General features: G+C 48.7%; 2 long non-coding RNA genes and 1 other non-coding gene across 3 annotated transcripts; all 3 read left to right on the top strand.

Moving 5' to 3' along the window:
* Nucleotides 1-2,194: 2,194 nt before the first annotated feature.
* LOC125991806 (U1 spliceosomal RNA) lies at nt 2,195-2,358 on the top strand. The gene has a single exon (XR_007489450.1). It is a non-coding gene; the product is annotated as a U1 spliceosomal RNA (small nuclear RNA).
* Nucleotides 2,359-19,833: 17,475 nt separating this feature from the next.
* Nucleotides 19,834-20,737, top strand: LOC125991010 (uncharacterized). Its single transcript, XR_007489167.2, has 4 exons — nt 19,834-19,933; nt 20,159-20,224; nt 20,352-20,440; nt 20,609-20,737. It is a non-coding gene; the product is annotated as an uncharacterized lncRNA (long non-coding RNA).
* A 230-nt stretch (nt 20,738-20,967) lies between these two features.
* LOC125991009 (uncharacterized) lies at nt 20,968-21,474 on the top strand. Its single transcript, XR_007489165.2, has 3 exons — nt 20,968-21,037; nt 21,168-21,229; nt 21,356-21,474. It is a non-coding gene; the product is annotated as an uncharacterized lncRNA (long non-coding RNA).
* The last annotated feature ends 2,404 nt before the right edge of the window (nt 21,475-23,878 follow it).

Raw genomic sequence — 23,878 nt, 5'->3', positions numbered from 1 at the left:
CAGAGCTGTGAGGGTGACGTCTGTCCGCTCAACAATCTTAACCGCTTCTTTGCTCGCTTCGACGCTCAGAACAGCACTTGCCCGCTGAAGACCACTCCCCCTCCACACGAGCAGCCCCTGTGCCTCTCTGCCAACAGCGTGAGGAGGGTGCTTGCCGCTATCAACACCCGTAAGGCAGCGGGCCCTAACAACATCCCAGGTTGAGCGCTGAAGGACTGCGCTGGGGAGCTGACGGGTGTCTTCACGGACATCTTTAACATTTCCCTGCAGCAGGCCATTGTCCTGTCGTGTTTCAAGGCTGCCACCATCATACCTGTGCCAAAGAAGCCTGCTCCGTCCTGCTTCAATGACTACCGCCCCGTGGCACTGACGCCCATCATCATGAAGTGCTTTGAGTGGCTTGTCATGGAGCACATCAGATCCATTCTCCCCCCCCACCATAGACCCCTTCCAGTTTGCGCACCGAGCCAAACGGTCCTCTGAGGACGCCATCTGCTCTGCCCTCCACTCGGCCCTCACCCACCTGGAGAGTAGGGACTCGTATGTGAGATTGCTGTTTGCTGACTTCAGTTCTGCCTTCAACACCATTGTGCCACAAAGACTCATCTGCAAACTCGACAAGCTGGGCCTCAGTACCTACCTCTGCAACTGGCTACTGGACTTCCTCTGTCAGAGGCCTCAGGTGGTACGTGTTGGCGACAAAATCTCCGCCAGCATCACGCTGAGCACGGGGGCCCCCAAAGGCTGTGTGCTCAGTACGCTGCTCTTCACCCTGCTGACGCATGACTGCACTGTGTCCTACAGCGACAACCGCATAGGGAAGTTCGCTGATGACACAACTCTGGTGGGTCTCATCACCAAGGGCGACAAGACTCAATACAGGTTGGAGGTTGACCTTCTGACCGCGTGGTGCAGGGACAACAACCTCCTGCTGAACGTCAACAAGACCAAGGAAATTGTTGGTGACTTCCGGAAGGGTCACACCCAACACCTGCCGCTGACCATCGACGGTGCAGTGATGGAGAGGGTGAGCAGCACCAGATTCCCGGGGGTTCACATCAGTGAGGATCTCTCCTGGTCCGCCAACACCGCATCGCTGGCGAAGAAAGCTCAGCGCCGCCTGTACTTCCTGCGGAAACTCAGGCGAGCAAGTGCTCCTCCGGCCGTCATGACTACATTCTACCGTGGCACCATTGAGAGCGTCCTCTCCAGTGGTATCGCTGTCTGGGGTGGTAGCTGCACTGAATACAACATGAAGGCCCTGCAGCGCATAGTGAACACGGCTGGTAAGATTATTGGTGCTTCACTCCCCTCCCCGCAGGGCATTTACACCACCCATCTCACCCGCAAGGCGACCACGATTGTGAGTGATGTTAGTCACCCCGCTCACTCTGATCTTCTGCCCTCTGGGAAGAGGTACAGGAGCCTGTGCTCCCGCACCGCCAGACTCACCAACAGCTTCATTCTCCAGGCTGTTAGGATCCTAAACTCTCTTCCCTCTTCTGCGTAGTGTCCTGTACTTATTTGTTGTGTTATTTGTTTATTTATTATTTATCCATCACTCTTATTTATTCATTGTTTGTGCCTTCTTGTTTTATTTTCTTGTGTTGTTTACTTGTATGTACATTGTGAACTATGCCTTGTCACCGTGGGATAGTGGGAACGTAATTTCGATCTCTCTGTGTGTCTTGGCATGTAAAGAAATTGACAATAAAGCAGACTTTGACTTTTGACTTTCTCAGTTTTTTAAGAAAATGTCATTTTTATAACGTTGGAGGTTTTCAATAAATACAAATTCATACAGTTTTAGGGTTCTCAGGTTAAAAGAGGCAATGCATGATGGGCATGTTTTTGCAGATATATTATTTTACTTTATTTTTTCTGGTTTGTTATGGTTGCTGCCATCACCACTAGACGGCGACTCTAACGAAAAGGAGCTGAACAAAGGTGTGGGGGTAGGGGCAATGAAGCGTAGAAAAACAAGCAAAGCATGATGATAGTGTTTCTTAATCTATTTTTTACTTAATTTATAATTCTTTGGTTTTGTAATGACCAAAGGTACTATTTAAAAAGTTCTACGAATCCTGTTTCATCCACTGAGTGTGTATGTATTGCCACACGTTTTTGGCAATTAAACCCGCGACTGAAAATGGCGTGTGCGGTAAAGAGGTCGGCCCGGCAACTTGTGCAATTCATACTTAACTGGTTCGAGAGACAACGTGATAAAGAAAGTGGTTCATCCAAGGTGAGGTTCAGTCATCGCACTCCGGCTGTGCTCGCACCTGCAAATTCCCCGAATTTGGGAATCTCCACTACATAATTTCTGACAGCGGGGGACTGCGTTTGCGCTCTCTCCTGGTTGTTCTCCTGGTTGTTCTGAATAAAACGTAAATTACGCCCAGTGGTACTCACATGGAGTTTAGGTCTGCGGTGCTGTGACACACTGAACACTCTTGAGCATGTTATTAACTGTACTCAGTGTACTTCAGAGCGTTTCAACTTTGCAGTATGCTGTGATATTGCGTCAATATTATGTCCTTCATTACTTTATCAAATGACCACATGCTGCATTACTTTAATTCGTCACATATTAACGTCATGTTAATGCAGTTTGACTCTTTAGCGGTCGGTGGACATGTCATTTCATTTCCATACTGTTTGGTGAGCTCATACTGTTTTGTGGATTGTAATGTGCCAGGGCTCCTTAGACCTGGTTGACACCAGGTGAAGGGAACCACTGGGGATGGTAGAAAGGGCCTTCCTCTTTTTCCTTGTCATTAGACTGGCGAAGTTTTTTCTTGAGGAAGGGCCGGCAGCTTTTTGGGGCTTCTAACGGGCCATGCCAAATTTGTTACTTCGCAGTTTGTCACCGTTATAAGGGTATTACCTAAGGGGGGTGGTACCGTCATTTGAATAATGTGGGCTTCAACTTTCTTTACTCGTGGTTCCTGAGAGGCCTCAGATTGTTGTCAGGTAGAAATTGACTAACTAAATAGTTTGAGTTGTCCTAGTTAAAATAACCTAAAGTAGCATGCCTCGAGCATAATTTAGTCTGTGCAGGTATAGGCCAAATTGTAGACGTGACCATAGAAAATTTGGTTGGGAGAAGATTTTTTGGTTGTTTACTGATGTCATCTTTTGTTAAACTGTTTATGGGACATTTGTAACGTCCCGAAGGGGGGAATGAAGTGAATTTTGAACTTTATGCGTATCTGTATGTTGCACTAGATGATCCACTTGTAGCAGTAAGACTATCAAACTATTTTTGCTGTACAGAGGAGCTTTACTTTCAGTAGTGTATAAGTACTTAGTAGAAGATAGAAGGGCCAGTTGTCCGTGACCAGGGAGAATTCAGTTGCAGCAATGTGTGCAATCCTATAATAAGGTAAAGTGGCTGTTGTCGTCCATCACCAACAGCGCTGGTCAAGATCTCCTTTTTAGGACTGAAGTAAACTAGTAAATTGAAAACTACAGCTGTTACCCAAAGCTGTGACATCAGCTTCTTGTCAGGTATAAAAGCTACGGGCCTGACAAGAGGGGGGGTTCGTTCCAGCGGGGGCTCGTTCCAGGGGGTGCTCGCTCTAGCGCGGGCTCGCTCGCTCTCGCTTGCTCTCTCTTTTTTTTTTGGGGGGGACTTTTTTACATCCATATCTGGAGCCACTCAACTTTTTGGAAAGACTTCACTCTGACATCGGTTGAATAAAATATTTTCCCAATCAGCCGTGGGTCTCTGAAGTGCTCATTCGTCGGGAAACGGCCACCGATCACCGAGTGTTTTTTGGAGACCAGCGAAGCAGCAAAAACCATATACCCCAGTAGGCTCACTTGACATTTTTTTAACGGTTCGCGGAGGCGACCGGGACCACCGGGAGGCTGTGAACGCGCGCCGGGTAGCCGGAAATAGCTCCAAGACGAGCGGATCGGCTGTTTGTAAGCACCGCGGATGAGATCGCGGAGCCTCATTCGACTTCCAGCGGCCGGTGCACTCGCGCACGCCGCCCGGCACCGCCGAAAGGCCGTGCGCATGCGCCAAGTGGCCGAAAATGGCCCCGGCCCAGCGGTTCGGCACTTTACAAGCACCGCGGATGAGATCGCGGGGCCGCATTCGACTTCCAGCGGCCGGTGCACTCACGCACGCCGCCCGGCACCGCCGAAAGGCCGTGCGCATGCGCCAAGTGGCCGAAAATAGCCCCGGCCCAGCGGTTCGGCACTTTACAAGCACCGCGGATGAGATCGCGGGGCTGCATTCGACTTCCAGCGGCCGGTGCACTCGCGCACGCCGCCCGGCACCGCCGAAAGGCCGTGCGCATGCGCCAAGTGGCCGAAAATAGCCCCGGCCCAGCGGTTCGGCACTTTACAAGCACCGCGGATGAGATCGCGGGGCCGCATTCGACTTCCAGCGGTCGGTGCACTGTTGCACGCCGCCCGGCGTTGTGCTCGATTACATGCTACAAGGAGTATATATTACAAATGAGACTTTATTCTTAATTGTGATCATCATTCATCCATCCATTTTATTACTCAGGTATTTTCAAAGCAAATTAATATTGTTGCATTTATTAATTTGCTTTAAAATGACAGCGCAATATAATTAAAAGCTGACACTCTAGCAATGTCAAACGTGTTCATTTAAGAAAAAGCCACACACGTTTTGTGATCAAATCTTTCATAACGAGAATGATTTGAGTGAATTGATTTGAATGAATAATTGAAGAAATTTCAGTTCTGAAGGCTCATTTTGTCCCAAGCAAAGTGAAAAGTGGTAGGATAAAAATTGTAACAGGAACGCTATAAAAAATGTCAAGCCGTGAATATTTGTGCCCCACTCCCATTTTGAGAACGGTGAGTCCTGGACATCGACTGGCTTTTTTTCAGTCTTCCTGGGGGTCTGCTCAGGTAGTGTGGCAAATTTGAACAGGTTCCCTCATACCTAGCCCAAGTGCCCCGTGAGGATATGTTCCCCCCCTTATTTTGAGAACGGTGAGTCCTAGACTCTGACTGTTTTTTTTCTGTCTTCTTGGGGGTCTGCTCAGGTAGTGTGGCAAATTTGAACAGGTTCCCTCATTCCTAGCCCAAGTCACAGGGGGGGAACATATCCTCACGGGTGCCCCGTGAGGATATTCAAGATTCAAGATTCAAGAGTTTTTTATTCGCCATGTTTGAGCGTGCCAAACAAGGAATTTGACTTCGGTAAATCATAGCCTCTGTTCAACATTTAGGTGACTAACAACAACACTCAGGACATGTGAAGAACGAAAGATATTCTCAAACACCCCCTGATATTAAACTGATCTTAAACTCCCAAGAGGGCAAGGAAAAACTCAAAACTCCAGCTAGGGGAAATGAGAAACCTTGAGAAGAGACCACAGATGGGAGGGTCCCTCTTCTAGGATGACCAGGCTGCAATGGATGCAGAGAGGACACATAGTACAAACAGTGTAGACAAAAAAGGTGTGGAAAGCGGGATGTTATTGCACAGTAATGACTCTGAGACTCTAAGAGTGGTGTGAGTTCATCAGAGCGACAGCCTAGGGGAAGAAGCTGTCTCTGTGTCTGCTGGTTTTAGTGTACAGAGCTCTATAACGGCGTCCGGAGGGGAGTAGTTCAAACAGGCTGCAACCTGGGTGCGAAGGGTCTGTTGAGATGTTACTTGCACGTTTCCTGGTCCTGGACAGGTACAAGTCTTGGATAGATGGGAGGTTGATTCCAATTATCTTTTCTGCAGTCTTTATTGTCCGTTGCAGTCTGTGCTTGTCTTGTTTGGAGGCCGATCCAAACCAGACAGTGATGGAGGTGCAGAGGACAGACTGGATGATGGCAGTGTAGAAGGTCTTCAGCAGCTCCCACGGCAGGTTGAACTTCTTGAGCTGTCTCAGGAAGTACAGCCTCTGCTGGGCCTTCTTCCGGACAGAGTCTATGTGGCCGGTCCATTTCAGGTCCCGAGAGATTGTGGTTCCCAGGAACTTGAAGGTGTCTGATGAGAGAATAGTATTACTGCGGATAGTGAGGGGTGAAAGTGGCGAAGGGCCTCGCCTGAAGTCCACTGTCATCTCCACGGTCTTGAGCGGGTTCAGGTCCAGGTGGTTTTGGCTGCACCAGTGGACCAGCCGCTCCACCTCCTGTCTGTACGCAGTCTCATCACCGTTCTGGATCAGTCCAATGAGAGTGGTGTCGTCTGCATACTTCAGGAGCTTCACGGAAGAGTCACTTGCGGAGAAATCGTTGGTGTAGAGGGAGAAGAGCAGTGGGGAGAGGACGCATCCCTGAGGGGCTCCAGTGTTGGTGGTCAGGGTGTCAGATGTGATGCTCCCCAGCCTCACACGCTGTCTCTTGTTGGTCAGGAAGCTGGTGATCCACTGACAGGTGGAGGCAGGCACTGCGAGCTGGATGAGCTTCTGTTGGAGGATGTCAGGAGCGATGGTGTTGAACGCCGAGCTGAAGTCCACAAACAGGATCCTGGCGTACTTTTCTGGGGTGTCCAGGTGTTGCAGGATGTAGTGCAGTCCCATGTTGACCGCATCATCCACCGACCTGTTTGCCCGGTAGGGAAACTGGAGGGGGTGCAGCAGGGGGCCCGTGACATCCTTCAGGTGGTTCAGTACTAACCTCTCGAAAGATTTCATGACCACAGATGTCAGTGCAACAGGTCTATAGTCATTCAGACCTGTGGTGGCGGGCTTCTTGGCCACTGGAACGATGGTGGACCTCTTGAAGCACGAGGGCACCTCACACAGCTCCAGGGAACGGTTGAAGATCCGTGCAAAGGTGGGCGCCAGCTGCTCAGCGCAGACTTTCAAGCAGGAAGGTGACACGCCGTCTGGGCCCGGTGCCTTCCTGATCTTTTGTCTCCGGAACATCTGGCGCACTTCCTCCTCGTGAATCTGGAGTGCGGGCGCGTCCTCTGCAAGAGAGAGAGTCGGTGACCACGGTGATGGAGGTGTGGACAGAGCAGTTGTGGGGGGAGGTGAGTATGTGGATTGTGTGGATTGTGCTGCAGGAGGTCCCGTTGTGTGGGAGGACCGATCAAACCTGCAGTAGAACCTATTTAGCTGGTCAGCGAGCCTTGGGCTCTCCACAGGACGGGGGGTTCGTTTCTTGAAGCCCGTGATGGTCTGCAGGCCTTTCCACACTGTTGAGGGATCAGGATTGGCAGAGAGGTGTCTCTCCAGGCTCTCCCCGTAACACCTCCTGGCTTTCCTGACCTCTCGGTTCAGTGTGTTTCTGGTCTGCTTGAACAGGTCCCGGTCGCCGCTCCTGTAGGCCTCCTCCTTGACTTTGCGCAGCCTCCTAAGGTTCGGTGTAAACCAAGGTTTGTCGTTGTTGTACGTGCAGAGGGTCTTAGTCTGCACACACAGATCCTCACAAAAACTGATGTATGATGTGACAGTGTCAGTGAGTTCATGCAAGTCTGAATTTGCAGCTTCAAAAACACTCCAATCGGTGCAGTCAAAGCAGGCTTGGAGGTCCTGCCTTGACTCCACTGTCCACTTCCTGACAGTCCTCACCACAGGCTTAGAAGTTTTTAGTTTCTGTCTGTAGGCAGGGACCAGATGAACTAGACAGTGGTCCGAGAGTCCTAAAGCTGCACGAGCCACAGAGTGGTATGCATCCTTAATTACGGTGTAGCAGTGGTCCAGTGTCTGTGCCCCTCTAGTGGGACACGTTATGTGCTGTCTGTATCTGGGGAGTTCGTGTGCGAGGTTCGCCCTGTTAAGATCACCCAGAACAATGATTAGTGAATTTGGTAGAAGTTTCTCCATGTCTGTCACCTGGTCAGCCAGCATCTGCGTGGCTTCACTCGCACGTGCGTGTGGTGGGATGTAAACAGCCGCCATGACGATCGAGGAGAATTCCCGTGGTGAATAGAACGGCCGGCAGTTTATGAAAAGTGTTTCTAGGAGAGGGCTGCAAAACTCTTTCAACACCATGACATCGGTACACCAACGTTCATTAATGTAGAAACAGAGACCACCTCCCTTTGATTTTCCGGAGAGGTCCGCGCTGCGATCTGCACGCGTTAGCCGAAACCCAGCTAACTCCATGGCGTGGTGGGGGGTTCGTTCGCTAAGCCACGTTTCAACAAAACACAGCGCGGCAGATCTGCTGAAGTCCGTGTTCCTTGAAGTGAGGAGCAGCAGTTCGTCCATCTTGTTCGCCAGGGAGCGGACATTTGCCAGATGAATTGACGGTAGGGCAGAACGGAACCCTCTCTGCCTCAGCTTTACGAGGAATCCCGCTCGTTTTCCGCGTCGCCGCCGTCGCGCTAGCTTGTATAGCACCGCCGCTCCGGCTAAAATCTCCGACAAACAGTCTGAATCAGAGAGAACAGGAGAGAAAATACCAGAAGAAGACTGGCCGATGTTTAACAGTGCTTCTCTAGTAAAAGTGATCCGGGATGGACAGCAGAAGACACAGAAAACACACAAAATAAGACAAAGAAACAGAGAGTGACTCACCGTGGCAGCCATCCACGGCGCCATCAGATATGTTCCCCCCCCCCCCCCTTATTTTGAGAACGGTGAGTCCTAGACTCCGACTGTTTTTTTTCTGTCTTCTTGGGGGTCTGCTCAGGTAGTGTGGCAAATTTGAACAGGTTCCCTCATTCCTAACCCAAGTTACAGGGGGAAAACATATCCTCACGGGTGCCCCGTGAGGAAACGTTCCCCCCCCCTTATTTTGAGAACGGTGAGTCCTAGACTCCAACTGTTTTTTTTCTGTCTTCCTGGGGGTCTGCTCAGGTAGTGTGGCAAATTTAAACAGGTTCCCTCATTCCTAGCCGAAGTTACAGGGGGGGAACATATCCCCACGGGGCACCCGTGAGGATATGTCCCCCCCCCCCCCTTATTTTGAGAACGGTGAGTCCTAGACTCCAACTGTTTTTTTTCTGTCTTCCTGGGGGACTGCTCAGGTAGTGTGGCAAATTTGAACAGGTTCCCTCATTCCTAGCCCAAGTTACAGGGGGGGAACATATCACCACGGGTGCCCCGTGAGGATATGTTTCCCCCCCCCCCCCCTTATTTTGAGAACGGTGAGTCCTAGACTCCAACTGTTTTTTTCTGATGATTTGTGCAGTGATACTGTTATTACTGCACTTTACCAATGTTTTTGGCCTTTCTTTGGTCAAACAACTTTGTTTCTTTACCATATAACATACATCAAAAATAATGACTTTAAACTTTATTAAAAAACATTATTATCTATTTGTTTATTTATTTATTTAACATCCAATATTGTAAAGTTATCAGTGCACGTCTGTCAATAATTTCAATAAAATGTGTAAATAACAAAATTAATGCCAATTGAGTTTTTTAATAAAATTGTTATAATGTCTTAATAACGTTGTTGGGCCACTAATTGGCCCGACAACAATATTAAGACATTTAACTTCTTAACTTCATTGATAATTTTGCAAGATATAATTCAATAAACAGTACGAATACGGACAGACCTTGAGTCTGTAGCCCAAGTTACAGGGGGGGAACATATCCTCACGGGTGCCCTGTGAGAATATGTTCCCCCCCATTTAAAACGGTGTAAATGTAAATAAATGATTTGTGCACTGATAACTTTACAATATTGGGTGTTAAATAAATAAATAAACAAATAGATAGTAATGTTTTCTTTTCTTTGTTGGTCAAACAATATTGTCTTGAATTGAAACTTGTCACCGAAGCACCCATTTTACCCCACTTTGTAAGTGCGCACTTCACGTCATTTCACCATTTGTTTTCTGACAACAATACGCTGCCGCACGATGGACCCAACTATTTACCAACAAATTATTGCCTACAAAACAAAACGTGAATACCCAAATGGTATTACGAAGAAGGAGAAGTACGTATTGAGAAGAAAAGCTTCTTTTTACGACGTTGAGGGTAAGATACACAACGTACATAAATCAAGCAAATTAGATCCAGAGACGCACCAAAAATTCACATTGCAGAACCTGCTAATTTCTACACTAACGTCAGAAACTTAAGTTTTAGAGTAATTACTCTATAACACAAATTATTGACTTATAAAATGTTGAACGCAATATATATAACACACCTATGAAGGAAATTGTTGAATTTGTTGAGTGCAACTCAAGCTAATGTTTTTTTCAAGTAACTATTTGTAGATCTATTGAGTAAATATTTGATAAATTATCAAACTAAAGTAACATATTTGGTTGTAGACCCATTGAGTGAACATTTGATATATTATGAAATTTTTTTTTTTTTTTTTGTCCAAGTAGCAAATTTGCAATTAGGTGTATTGAGTGAGTACTTCATGAATTACCACAAGTATGGTGCTAATTCGACGTTTTATTTTTACTTCGACTCAGGAGGGGAGCTGTATTATTGCCGCCAAAAAGGCACAGGCCAGGCAGTCCAAGTGAAGGTTGTCTGTGGTGCTGAAGAGGCAAATGAAATTTTTAAGAGTTTTCATGCCAGGGGCACACGCCGGGCAAAATAAAACAAGACACAGCATCTCTCTGAGATATTACTGGCAAGCGATGTCTGACAATACAAAAAGAGTATACTTATTTGTTCATTTTTTTAAGCCTGCAAACATAATGAATGAAACTATTCCTTTGTATCTTTTGCAAACAATTCAAAATGATTATCTAAGATCTTCCCTTTCTTTTTGCATGCATTTATTAACAATGACTACTTTTCCACAAAACTTGCCATTGTTAGGTGTCCCAGTGCACCGAATGTCAGGCAGCCGGCATATCAATAAAAAGCCCAACAGAGGTCATGCCTATACAGGTCAGTTAATCCAAATAATGTTCTCTATTTTGACCCAAGGTCTATATAGTATTTTGTATGTGGCATACTTTATATAACTATTCTTCTCAGCAACATCAGTTTAACACAATTTGTTTTTATAAATATTTATTTATTAGGTGTCTAAGCCATTTGAACTCTTGGGCATGGACCTCATTGGCAAACTGGCTCAGACAAAAGATGGATACCAATATATTTGCGTGATGGTCGATTATTTCACGAAATGGCCTCAAGCCTATCCATTGAGGTCAAAGTCTGCTGCTGATGTTACCGCCTGTATCCTAAAATTCATCTACCAATTTGAGTCGCCAAAAAGGATCTTGACAGATCAAGGCAAATAATTTGTCAATGCAGTAAGTACTACAGTGTTTGGCAGAAATTATCTTCATCATAGCTGCCAAATACAAGTCCCTGAGGGCATATCTGGCCTGCAACTTTATTTTGTGTGGCCAATGAAAGCAACGAAAGGATGTCGAACTTCATAAAATAGCTGGAGTAAAATAAAAATAAAAAAGTTTCTTACTGCTCATTGTATTTTGACCGTGTTTTGTGACTGTTGCACTTGTGGGTGTTGTATTTTCCTTCTGTGTATTTGTGATGCAAAGCCAGTGTAGTGATGCTGTTAAGCTCACATTCTCAAACACTATTTCACTGCGAAATTGCCCAACTCAATTACTTATTCTTTCCCCTGGCAACTGCAGATCAACAAGAGAGTATGTGAAATGCTTGACATAAAAAGAAGCCTTTGCTCACCATACCACCCTCAAACTAATGGGTTGGTGGAAAAATTAAATGGAACAATTCAAAGGTGAGTATACTTCATTTACCCACATTAATCTTTGACAATTTTTTGTTATGATGTCGCTCATGAGTTTGTTTTTGTTTTCAAGGCACTTTCAAAGTAAATAACATGCACTATAAAAACTGTTAGGTCAGAAAAAACACATTTTGGTTGAAAAATTGTCATTGGAGTCATTTATATACAATTCTCCAAAATTAATAAAAAAACAACAACACTGTCACCAGCGCAATTTTAAAACTGATTTTGTTTTTTAGAGCTCTGGGCAAAGTGGTTTGTCAGCATCCAGAAAGGTGGGATGAATATTTGGATGCAGTTATGTTTGGTTTGCGGACCAAAAAACAAATGACAACAAAGTACTCGCCTTACTTTCTAATGTTCGGCAGAGAGGCACGCTACCCCATTCAAGTGCCAGAGCACTACGAGGTAAGATTTTGGCACATCAAGATCCATGATCCATTACAAGGATATACAGTATCATGGAGAAGTTTTTATACGATCAAAGAAAATTTGCTTGTTGAATTTGTTTAGGTACATCTTAATTGTAAAACACAAATATAAAACTAACACTTGTTGACACTTTAATCATGACAGCAAATGTTTGCCTTTTCTGAAGGTTGATGGCACTGTGGAGGATGTGGTGGGGATGGAAGTTATGGCACAAAACCATAACGAACAAGACCAACTATTTGAGCAAGTTAGAGAGCACATTAGAAAAGCGCAGGAAAAAACAAGGCACCCAAAAACAATCTCAGGGACCACACCAACTGTACACATAGGAGATCTTGTTCTAAGACAAAATATCAGGTCTCAACAAAGAAAGGGAGGAAAATTGAACCCCAATTTTTTGGGGCCATACAAAATTGTGGCGATTGAGGGTAAGACAGCTGACCTCCAGGATGAGAATGGAGCCTTGGTCCCCAAAATAAACATTGACCACCTAAAACCATACAAAGAAAATAAACAAAGAGTGCCTCATAGGTATGAAAACAAAAAAGGAGCATCCTCCTGGATGACACAGTCACCATCCCCACCAGCCTCAGCACTTCCAGCCACTGCTCCTCCACCCACTGCTCTTCCCGCCGCAGATCCTCCAACCACCGCTTCCTCTCCCACTGCTCCACCAGCTGCAGCTCCTCCAAGCACCGCTCCCTCTGCCACTGCTCGTCCAGCCTCATCTCCTCCAGCCACTGCCCCCGCTGCCACTGCTCCTCCCGCCGCAGCTCCTCCAACCACCGCTCCCTCTCCCACTGCTCCACCAGCCGCAGCTCCTCCAAGCACCGCTCCCACTGCCACTGCTCCTCTAGCCTCAGCTCCCCCAGTTACCACCCCCTCTCCCACTGCTCCTTCAGCCACAGCTCCTCCAGCCACGGCTCCCTTTTCCCCTGCTCTTAATACCGCAACACCACCACGACTGTCTTTGACTTTTAGACAAAGGAGGGAAAATGTGGACAAATGTAAGATGTATTCATGATAGACTAGACTTAGACTCAACTTTATTAATCCCTTGGGATTACTCCTTCAGGGAAATTCTGTGTCCAGTAGGAGTAAAATACAAAATACACAAGAAAAACACAAGAGATCAAGATATACAGAAGATGCAGAAATACACACAGTGCAAGAGTTAGCAATGAAATGTAAAAGAGGCAAAAAGATAAACTAGGCAAGAAAATTGAGGGAGGTAAAAACACTACACAGTAGTTGCCATAATATTGCACATTGTATATTGACGTGTGAATGTGTACAGTTATTACAAGCATCTCCATGTCCCTGTACATGTCCATGTCACCTCCTCCCCCCCAGTGAGGAGTTGAATAGCTTGATGGCTTGGGGGACAAAGGAGTTCTTCAGTCTGCTTGTCCTACAATTGGGGAGGAGCAGTCTCCCACTGATCCGGCTCCTCTGATTAGTGATGACAGTGTGCAGAGGGTGACTGACATTGTCTATAATGTCCAACAGTTTTTTCAGTGTCCTTGCCTCTGCCACCGTCTCCAATGAGTCCAGCTTCTTGCCGATCAGAGAGCCGGCTCGCCTGACCAGTTTGTCCAGTCTGGAGGTGTCCTTCTTGGATGTGCTGCTGCCCCAGCACACCACGGTGTAAAACAGGACACTGGCAACCACAGACTGGTAGAACATCTCCAAGAGTTTGTTGCAGATGTTAAAAGAACGTAGTCTCCTCAGGAAGTACATCCTGCTCTGTGTCTTCCTGTGAAGGTGGTTGGTGTGAGTTGACCAGTCCAGTTTTTTTATCCAGCCACACCCCAAGGTACTTGTAGGAGTCTACAGCCTCCACCTCAGCCCCCTCCAACAGTACGGGCCTAGGCTTAGGCCTGTTCCTCCCAAAGTCTATGACCAGCTCCTTGGTCTTGGAGATGTTGAGCTCCAGTTGGTTGGCACGGCACCAGGTGGCGAAATCCCCCACCAGGCTCCTATACTCTTCCTCTCTATCGTCCCTGATACACCCGACAATGGCTGTGTCATCCGCGTACTTCTGTATGTGACACAGCTCAGAGTTGTAACAGAAGTCTGAGGTGTACAAGGTGAAGAGTACAGGGGCCAGCACTGTGCCCTGTGGGGCTCCAGTGCTACTGACCACAGTGTCAGAGATGGTGTCTTTTAGTCTGACGTACTGTGGCCTGTCTGTGAGGTAGCTGGAGATCCAGGTCACCATGTATGGGTCCACTCCCATCCTGCCCAGTTTGTCTCTGAGCAGGGGGGGCTGGATGGTGTTGAACGCACTGGAGAAGTCTAGGAACAGAATCCTCGCTGTGGCGCTTCCCTTATCCAGGTGGGAGTGAACTCGGTGCAGTAGGTGGAGGATGGCGTCCTCCACTCCAACATCTGACTGGTATGCAAACTGCAGGCAGTCCTGAGCATGTCGCACTTGAGGTCTGAGGAGACCGAGGAAGAGCCGCTCCAATGTCTTCATCAGGTGTGAAGTGAGTGCCACCGGCCGAAAGTCATTCAGTTCACTGGGCCGGGTCTTTTTAGGAACAATGCGTGATGCAGGATGTCTTCCATAGTGTAGGCACTATCCCCAGCTGCAGGCTGAGGTTGAAGATCCGTTGAAGTGGTTCCCCCAGTTCAGCAGCGCAGGTTTTCAGTAGTCTGGGACACACCTTGTCCAGGCCTGGTGCTTTCCTGTAAACATATTAAAACTGTCATGCGGTCACGTTTATTTTCCGGATTTCTGTCTTGTCTGTGTCGTAACTTCACTTCCTGTTTTATGTTGTCATCCCTTCCGTTTCAGTTCGTGGTTCCTTCCTCTGCTTTCGGGTGTATTGTATTCCCTGATCCCGATTGTGTGCACCTGTGTGGTTGACGCTAATTGTCAGCACCTGTGTCCCAGCCCTTTTGTGTGTATTTAGTCCGTGTCTTCCCCTTGTCTTGTGCCAGTGTGTCTTGCCTCGTCCCGACCACCAGCGATTCCTTGACGTCCGAACTCCCAGTAAGATTCCTCCTTTTTGTCTCGCCACAGAGCGACGCCTTTTGTTAGTGCCTTGTTCCCCATAGCCCTTTTTGTCTCGCCCGAGTGCGACGCTTTTTGTTTGGACTTTTGCCGAGTGTTTCCCTCGCAAGAGGCGCCTTGAGTTGTATTTTTTGGTCATCGTTTGTTGGAATAAACCAGTGAAAAGAAAGACTCTGCATCCGAGTCCTCCGCCTTGTTCCCTGCCTGACAGTACACACTGGCCAGACATGGACTCGGCAGAGTCGGAGCACCTGTGCGCCGCAGTGCGCTCCCACGCCTCACAGCTCGCCCAGCACCAGAGGGAAGTGGGCAATTTGGGCGAGGCAATCCGAGGGCTCGCAAAGAGCCAAGCAGATTTCAGAGGGGCGGTCGCCGCCCAGGTAGGAAAGCTGGGTCAACAACTTCAGGACATGATCTCGCTTTTAAACGTGGGACCAGCAGCGACCTCCAGCACACCCGCTGCTTCCCCCGTGACTCCCCTTGCCTTAGCATGACCGGCGGTGCCAGACTGGCTCCTCCAGAACGCTACTCCGGCGAACCCGGCCTTAGCCGGGCCTTTATTACTGAGTGCGAGATGCATTTTGAGAGGTCCCCGGCGGATTTCGCCACCGAACGCTCCAAGGTGGCCTATATGGTATCGGACCTGATGGGAAGGGCCCGCACGTGGGCCACAGCGGAATGGGCCAGGGATTCCATCTCCTGTCGCTCTCTCCCCGCTTTTGTCGGGGCTCTGCGTACGGTGTTCGACCCAATCTCCGCTGACCGAGAGAAGGCTCGGCAACTCTGTCAGATATCCCAGGGACAAGAGACCGTCGGAGATTACGCCATCTGTTTCCGCACGCTGGCCGCGGAATGCGGCTGGAATGCGACGGCGCTGTATGACATCTTCCTCCGAGGCCTTTCTGGATCCATACAGGATCAGCTAATTCCCCTGGATCTTCCCACCGATCTCGACGCCCTCATCGCTCTGGCTATCCGCACCGACAACCGGCTGCAAGAGTGGAGGAAGCACCGCGGAAGCAGGAACGCCCCCGCCTTCGTGCCAGTAGCCGTTCCTTCCGCCCTAGATGCGAACCGCCCCAGGCCGGACGGGGATCGGTAGCACCAGGAGTCGGAACCGATGCAGTTGGGCAGAGCAAAGCTGACAGAGGAGGAGAAGATACGACGACGCCGGGAAGGTAGATGCTACTACTGCGGTGAGCTCGGACACCTCCTCCTCTCCTGCCCGGTGAGGAGGACCCTAAAGGTAAGCGCCTTCTCTGCTGCTCGGTCACCGGGGCGAGTTCTCCCCAAGGGCATGATTACACAGCTGGGAAAAGATATAGAACTTGACGTGCTAATAGACTCAGGAGCTGATGAAAGCTTGATAGACTGGGCATTTGCTCGCCGATGGGGAATAAAAACTGACCTGCTGAACACTCCCGTGAACGCCAAGGCACTCAATGGACAGGCACTTTTTGAGATAACACACATAACAGAACCTGTCTCGCTGTCTTTTGGGCCCCACCATGAGAAAATACGACTACATGTCGTGACCTCCCCAATGAACCCCCTCATTCTCGGGTATCCATGGCTTCAACGCCACAACCCCGCTATAGACTGGGGATCGGGGGAAATAACGGGATGGGGGGCCTACTGTCACGATTCATGTATCAAATGTAACCCGCACTCTGTGCCTTCTGCTCCAGACTCGCAAACTCCAGACTTGACCGGGGTTCCCGCGTGTTACCACCAATGGGCCGAGGTATTCAGCAAGGCCAAGGCTACCTCCCTACCCCCCCACCGTCCGTATGATTGCGCCATTGAACTCCTGCCGGGCTTAACCATACCCAAGGGGAGGCTTTATTCCCTTTCGGGACCCGAAAAGCAGGCCCTGAACGATTATATAGACTCCTCTCTTCAAGCAGGGTTGATTCGACCGTCATCGTCACCTGCGGGTGCGGGGTTCTTTTTTGTGGGCAAAAAGGACGACACCCTACGTCCCTGTATTGACTACAGTCCCCTCAATCAGATCACAATCAAAAACCGGTATCCTCTTCCCCTGATGTCGACCGTGTTTGACCAATTACAGCAAGCCCGGGTGTTCACGAAGTTAGACCTGCGCAACGCGTGCCACCTAGTGCGCATCCGGGAGGGGGACGAATGGAAGACGGGTTTTAACACACATCGAGGACACTTTGAATACTTAGTAATGCCATTTGGCCTCACCAATGCCCCTGCGGTGTTTCAGGCCATGATAAATGATGTTCTGAGGGACTGTTTGGATCGATTTGTGTATGTATATTTAGATGATATTTTGATTTATTCCCCGGATTTGGAGACCCATAGGTCTCACGTCGAGACTGTTCTGCGACGCCTCCTTGACCACCAACTGTACGTTAAGGCCGAGAAAAGCGAATTCCACACAAACACCGTATCTTTTCTCGGTTTCATCATAGCCCCGGGCAAAGTAAAGATGGACCCGGCGAAAGTGAGCGCGGTAACTGAATGGCCTACCCCTGACTCCCGCAAAAAGGTGCAGCAATTCCTGGGCTTTGCCAATTTTTATAGGCGGTTCATCAAAGGCTTCAGTGCTACGGCGGCTCCCTTGCATGCGCTAACGTCCCCCAAGGTTCCATTCTGTTGGTCGGCGGAGGCGGAGGCGGCCTTCCAGGAGCTGAAGAACCGCTTCAGCTCCGCTCCTATCCTCACGCTTCCCGACCCGTCACGACAGTTTGTGGTGGAGGTTGACACCTCCAATCGAGGGGTAGGGGCCATTCTATCCCAGAGAGCCAAGAGTGACAACAAGCTCCATCCGTGCGCGTTCCTGTCCAGACGGCTGACACCAGCCGAACAGAACTACGACGTGGGAGATCGCGAACTGTTGGCGGTAAAACTGGCTTTAGAGGAATGGAGACATTGGTTGGAAGGAGCACAGCAGCCTTTTCTGGTCTGGACAGACCATAAAAATTTAGAATACATTAAGACGGCCAAGAGATTGAATTCTCGCCAAGCCCGCTGGTCACTCTTTTTCAACCGATTTAACTTTACTCCGTCTTACAGACCGGGATCCAAAAACACCAAGCCTGACGCGCTCTCCCGTGTCTACAGCCCAGGTCCGGAAGTTAAGAAGCCCGAACCCATTCTGCCTCCTCATTGCATGGTAAGAGCAGTGACCTGGCCTATCGAAGGCCTGGTGCAGCAGTCCAATGGCAACGAACCACCCCCTAGTGGATGCCCTGAGAACAGACTGTTTGTTCCCTATCAATTACGGTCCCAAGTTGTCCATTGGGCTCACACCTCCAGACTCTCCTGTCATCCGGGCATGCGCAGAACCCTGTTTTTCGTCCAGCAGCGATTCTGGTGGCCCTCCATGGGGGCAGACGTCAGAGAATACGTCTCAGCCTGTCCCGTCTGCGCCCGGAATAAGAACTCCCACGGCACCCGTATGGGGTTGCTGCATCCCCTCCCCATTCCATCGCGTCCGTGGGCCGAGATCTCCATGGACTTCGTCACGGGGCTTCCGGCCTCAAATGGGCGAACTACCATACTCACTGTTGTAGACAGATTCTCGAAGATGGCTCACTTTATCGCTTTGCCCAAGTTGCCGTCCGCTAAACGAACGGCAACAGTAATGATGGACCACATATTCAGGATTCATGGTTTCCCAAAGGACATTGTTTAAGATAGGGGTCCCCAATTCATACCCAGGTTTTGGAAAGAATTTTGCAGGCTCATAGGGGCAACCGTGAGTCTCACATCGGGCTATCATCCGGAGGCAAACGGAACACATCAACCAACAGTTGGAGCTGGGTCTCCGCTGCCTTGTCTCCCAAAACCCCTCCTCGTGGAGCAAGAACCTCACCTGGGTGGAGTATGCCCACATGCGGTCACGTTTATTTTCCGGATTTCTGTCTTGTCTGTGTCGTAACTTCACTTCCTGTTTTATTTTGTCATCCCTTCCGTTTCAGTTCGTGGTTCCTTCCTCTGCTTTCGGGTGTATTGTATTCCCTGATCCCGATTGTGTGCACCTGTGTGGTTGACGCTAATTGTCAGCACCTGTGTCCCAGCCCTTTTGTGTGTATTTAGTCCGTGTCTTCCCCTTGTCTTGTGCCAGTGTGTCTTGCCTCGTCCCGACCACCAGCGATTCCTTGACGTCCGAACTCCCAGTAAGATTCCTCCTTTTTGTCTCGCCACAGAGTGACGCCTTTTGTTAGTGCCTTGTTCCCCATAGCCCTTTTTGTCTCGCCCGAGTGCGACGCTTTTTGTTTGGACTTTTGCCGAGTGTTTCCCTCACAAGAGGCGCCTTGAGTTGTATTTTTTGGTCATCGTTTGTTGGAATAAACCAGTGAAAAGAAAGACTCTGCATCCGAGTTCTCCGCCTTGTTCCCTGCCTGACAAAAACATACATTATGGATATGTGGCACATAGGTCTTGTACTCACAAAGTGTTTTATAAGTGCCACTTGCTGCTATGGAATGAACCACATTTCCAATTGCATTTTGAGGTATTGTTCTGACTTATTTTTGGCAGACGTTCAAGATGCCTGGAAGGGAAAGCACGTCCATGTTCTCCTATCAAAAATCGGATAGTACAAATTGTTCTTTTGGGACATTATGAACGTTGGACCCAAATCTGAGCTGGAATCTGAGGTAAAATTATGTTTTCATATCTGAAACTTAGGTTTCTCGGTTTGACTATTTTGTTTCAAGTCTTAATTGGCAGCACTGTATTTTTTTGGGGGGGTGGGGAATATTTTCTGTTTCAATTTGTTTGCCGTTTCAATTACAGGTTATTAACGCGTACCTCCTGTTGTTGGTGAAAAAACGCAACCAAATCAGCGTGGAAAAGGTTTCCTATATTGACTCATTTGCAATGACTAATTTATGGAATGGAAAGAGCCAGAGACTCAAGGTCTGTCTGTATTAGTACTGTTTATTGAATTATATCTTGCAAAATTATCAATGAAGTTAAGAAGTTAAATGTCTTAATATTGTTGCCGGGCCAATTAGTGGCCCAACAACATTATTAAGACATTATAACAATTTTATTAAAAAACTCGATTGGCATTAATTTTGTTCTTTACACATTTTATTGAAATTATTGACAGACATATTTTTTTCTTCTGTTTATTTTTAGATCAACCCGGTGGAATACAAACTTATTGTTGGCATTGTCAATGAGCATAATCATTGGAAGCTGGCGGTAAAGAAATGTTTTAATGCCACAAGAGGGAGTAACATTACAGCAAAAAATATATAGTTATGTGCAAAATGTTTGATAATTCATGCATATGAATAATAAAACCTCATATTTTGTGTTTAAAATATAGGCAATCATGCCAGGAGAAAAAAGGTCCTTATTGCTTGATCCTCTTGGTGAGTCTCAAATGGACATTAAAAAATGCCTGGAATCAACCCGGTAAGCACAGCTTCTAAAAGTCAGAGTTCTATTGTGATATCAACATTTAACTGAAGCTGTGCGCTTTCTTTTGAAAGTGGACTAGGTTTTTGTTTTTATCAATACGAATTATGTAATTGACGGATAAAACTTGAAATTTGTGTTTATGTGCTGGCTCTTATATTTCAGGGCGTTCATGCGCAACAAAGGGTGCAATGTTTCCAGGTGGACTTGTGGCACTGTCCCCCATCCCAGGCAACAAGATTCAACCTCTTGTGGTGTCTTTGCTTTGAAAGTATGCATTTGATTTACAGACTATATTTACAAAACTCATATCACTCAATTATGCAAAAACTTAAACAAACATTACTCAAAACAAAAAAAAACTAATTTAGAGTTCATACAACAAAGGACTAAAACAAATTATTGTCTGACAGTAGAATTTTTTGTACGAGATATGGGCTAAAGATGGCAAACATTTAAGGCATTCTTTATGCACTGTCAACATCTGACATTGTCTTTTTCAGTTTGCAGAACATCTTCTTTCAAATGAAGCAAAGGCACGCGATATAAATAGGTACAGGCTGCAAATTGCCACCACACTTCTATTAGAGACTGGTAAGTAACATGCACCCAAGAGATGTTATTGCCACCCAAAGAATGGTCCTGACTGTGCTATCAATGCTATATACAACTCAGTTAAGTTTTACACAGTACGATAGCAATTCTTCTGTCTTTGTTTTCACAGATGATTTATCTGACTTGTGCTTTGTTTGTGGGGAAGCTACACATGACACAGACAACAGATGGGTAATTATGTCAGGTCTTGTTAACTAATGCATGTGATGATTAAGAAATATATTGAATTACACATGCATTGTAAATTATTGTAAATCTGCTGCATTGTATGATCTTGCTTTTTTCTTTGTTTACCAGATTCAGTGTGACGAGTGTTGCAGGTGGTTCCATCTTGTATGTGTCGGGGAGCCTCCAACCGAAGGCTCTTTTTTGTGTACAGCATGTACAGAAATTAAATGCTAAATATTTGAAGCTTTCTTGAAGACCATTTTGCTTTTTTTATTACATTTTTTTATTTTTTTATTTTATTATTTAAAAAACATTTTTTTTTAATAAAGTTTAAAGTCATTATTTTTCATGTATGTTATCCATCCATCCATTTTCTGAACCGCTTAGTCCCCACGGGGGTCGCGGGCGTGCTGGAGCCTATCCCAGCCGTCTTCGGGCAGTAGGCGGGGGACACCCTGAACTGGTTGCCAGCCAATCGCAGGGCACACAGAGACAGACTACCAATCGCACTCACACTCACACCTAGGGACAATTTGGAGTCTTCAATCGGCCTACCAAGCATGTTTTTGGAATGTGGGAGGAAACCGGAGTGCCCGGAGAAAACCCACGCGGGCCCGGGGAGAACATGCAAACTCCACACAGGGAGAGCCGGAGGTGGAATCGAACCCGCACCCTCCTAACTGTGAGGCGGACGTGCTACCCAGTGCGCCACCGAGCCGCCTTCATGTATGTTATATGATAAAGAAACAAAGTTGTTTGACCAAAATAAGGCCAAAGACATTGATAAAGTGCAGTAATAACAGTATCACTGCAGAAATCATCAGAAAAAAAACAGTTGGAGTCTAGGACTCACTGATCTCAAAATACATATCCTCACGGGGCACCCGTGAGGATATGTTCCCCCCTGTAACTTGGGCTAGAAATGAGGGAACCTGCTAAAATTTGCCACACTACCTGAGCAGACCCCCAGGAAGACAGAAAAAAAACAGTCGGAGTCTAGGACTCACCGTTCTCAAAATAAGGGGGGGGGGGGACATATCCTCACGGGGCACCCGTGAGGATATGTTCCCCCCTGTAACTTGGGCTAGGAATGAGGGAACCTGTTCAAATTTGCCACACCCCGCTTCAATGGCAGAACGCGGATGAATTTAAAGACATCAAATGAGAATAATCCTTTATAAAAATTAAAATTGACTGACGCAAACGTGAATTCTTCATGTTTTTATTGAAAACAACATAGTGCTGACGCCGTACGACGCCGTACGGCATCGGTTTTTCGCTTTCCAAACAAGGCGTGCGCGCTCCCGCGGCAGGGGGAACAAAATCTCACGGGGGAACCAAATTGAGCACAACACCGGGCGGCGTGCGCGAGTGCACCGGCCGCCGGAAGTCGAATGGGAACCCGCAATCTCATCCGCGGTGCTTGTAAAGTGCCGAACCGCTGGGCCGGGGCTATTTTCGGCCACTTGGCGCATGCGCACGGCCTTTCGGCGGTGCCGGGCGGCGTGCGCGAGTGCACCGGCCGCTGGAAGTCGAATGCGGCCCCGCGATCTCATCCGCGGTGCTTGTAAAGTGCCGAACCACTGGGCCGGGGCTATTTTCGGCCACTTGGCGCATGCGCACGGCCTTTCGGCGGTGCCGGGCGGCGTGCGCGAGTGCACCTGCCGCTGGAAGTCGAATGCAGCCCCGCGATCTCATCTGCAGTGCTTGTAAAGTGCCGAACCGCTGGGCCGGGGCCATTTTCGGCCACTTGGCGCATGCGCACGGCCTTTCGGCGGTGCCGGGCGGCCTGCGCGAGTGGACCGGCCGCTGGAATTCGAATGAGGCTCCGCGATCTCATCCGCGGTGCTTACAAACAGCCGATCCGCTCGTCTGGGAGCTATTTCCGGCTACCAGGCGCTCTCACGTCCTCCCGGTGGTCCCGGTCGCCTCCGCGAACCATTAAAAAAAATGTCAAGTGAGCCTACCTTAAGAGAGTTAGAGTTACTCCCGCCGTTCGGCCGCTTAAAGTGCCACGGGAGGCGTAGCAACGCGAGAGTGTGCGCTAAGTGCGAGAGGTGGTGTTTTTACTCGCCGCGTCCGCCAGGGCGAGGCAATTCCCCGCCACGGCGGCACCGGCAGCTTCCGAGCGTCTCCCCGAGCGCTCGGAATTCCGTGCGGGGGGAAGATGAGAGCCGTGCGAGGTACCAGGTGGAGCCGGACGGTCACCAGCGCCGCTCGCCATGCGCGCCGGCCGCCGGAAGTCGAATGCGGCCCCGCGATTTCATCCGCGGTGCTTGTAAAGCGCCGAACCGCTGGGCCGGGGCTATTTTCGGCCACTTGGCGCATGCGCACGGCCTTTCGGCGGTGCCGGGCGGCGTGCGCGAGTGCACCGGCCGCTGAAAGTCGAATGCGGCCCCGCGATCTCATCCGCGGTGCTTGTAAAGCGCCGAACCGCTGGGCCGGGGCTATTTTCGGCCACTTGGCGCATGCGCACGGCCATTCGGCGGTGCCGGGCGGCGTGCGCGAGTGCAGCGGCCGCTGGAAGTCGAATGCGGCCCCGCGATCTCATCCGCGGTGCTTGTAAAGTGCCGAACCGCTGGGCCGGGGCCATTTTCGGCCACTTGGCGCATGCGCACGGCCTTTCGGCGGTGCCGGGCGGCCTGCGCGAGT

The sequence above is a fragment of the Syngnathus scovelli genome, chromosome 21 (genome assembly GCF_024217435.2).
Source record: "Syngnathus scovelli strain Florida chromosome 21, RoL_Ssco_1.2, whole genome shotgun sequence".
NCBI lineage: Eukaryota > Metazoa > Chordata > Actinopteri > Syngnathiformes > Syngnathidae > Syngnathus > Syngnathus scovelli.
Note: the sequence above shows the minus strand (reverse complement) of the source record. Positions and strands in the feature narration are given on the sequence as shown.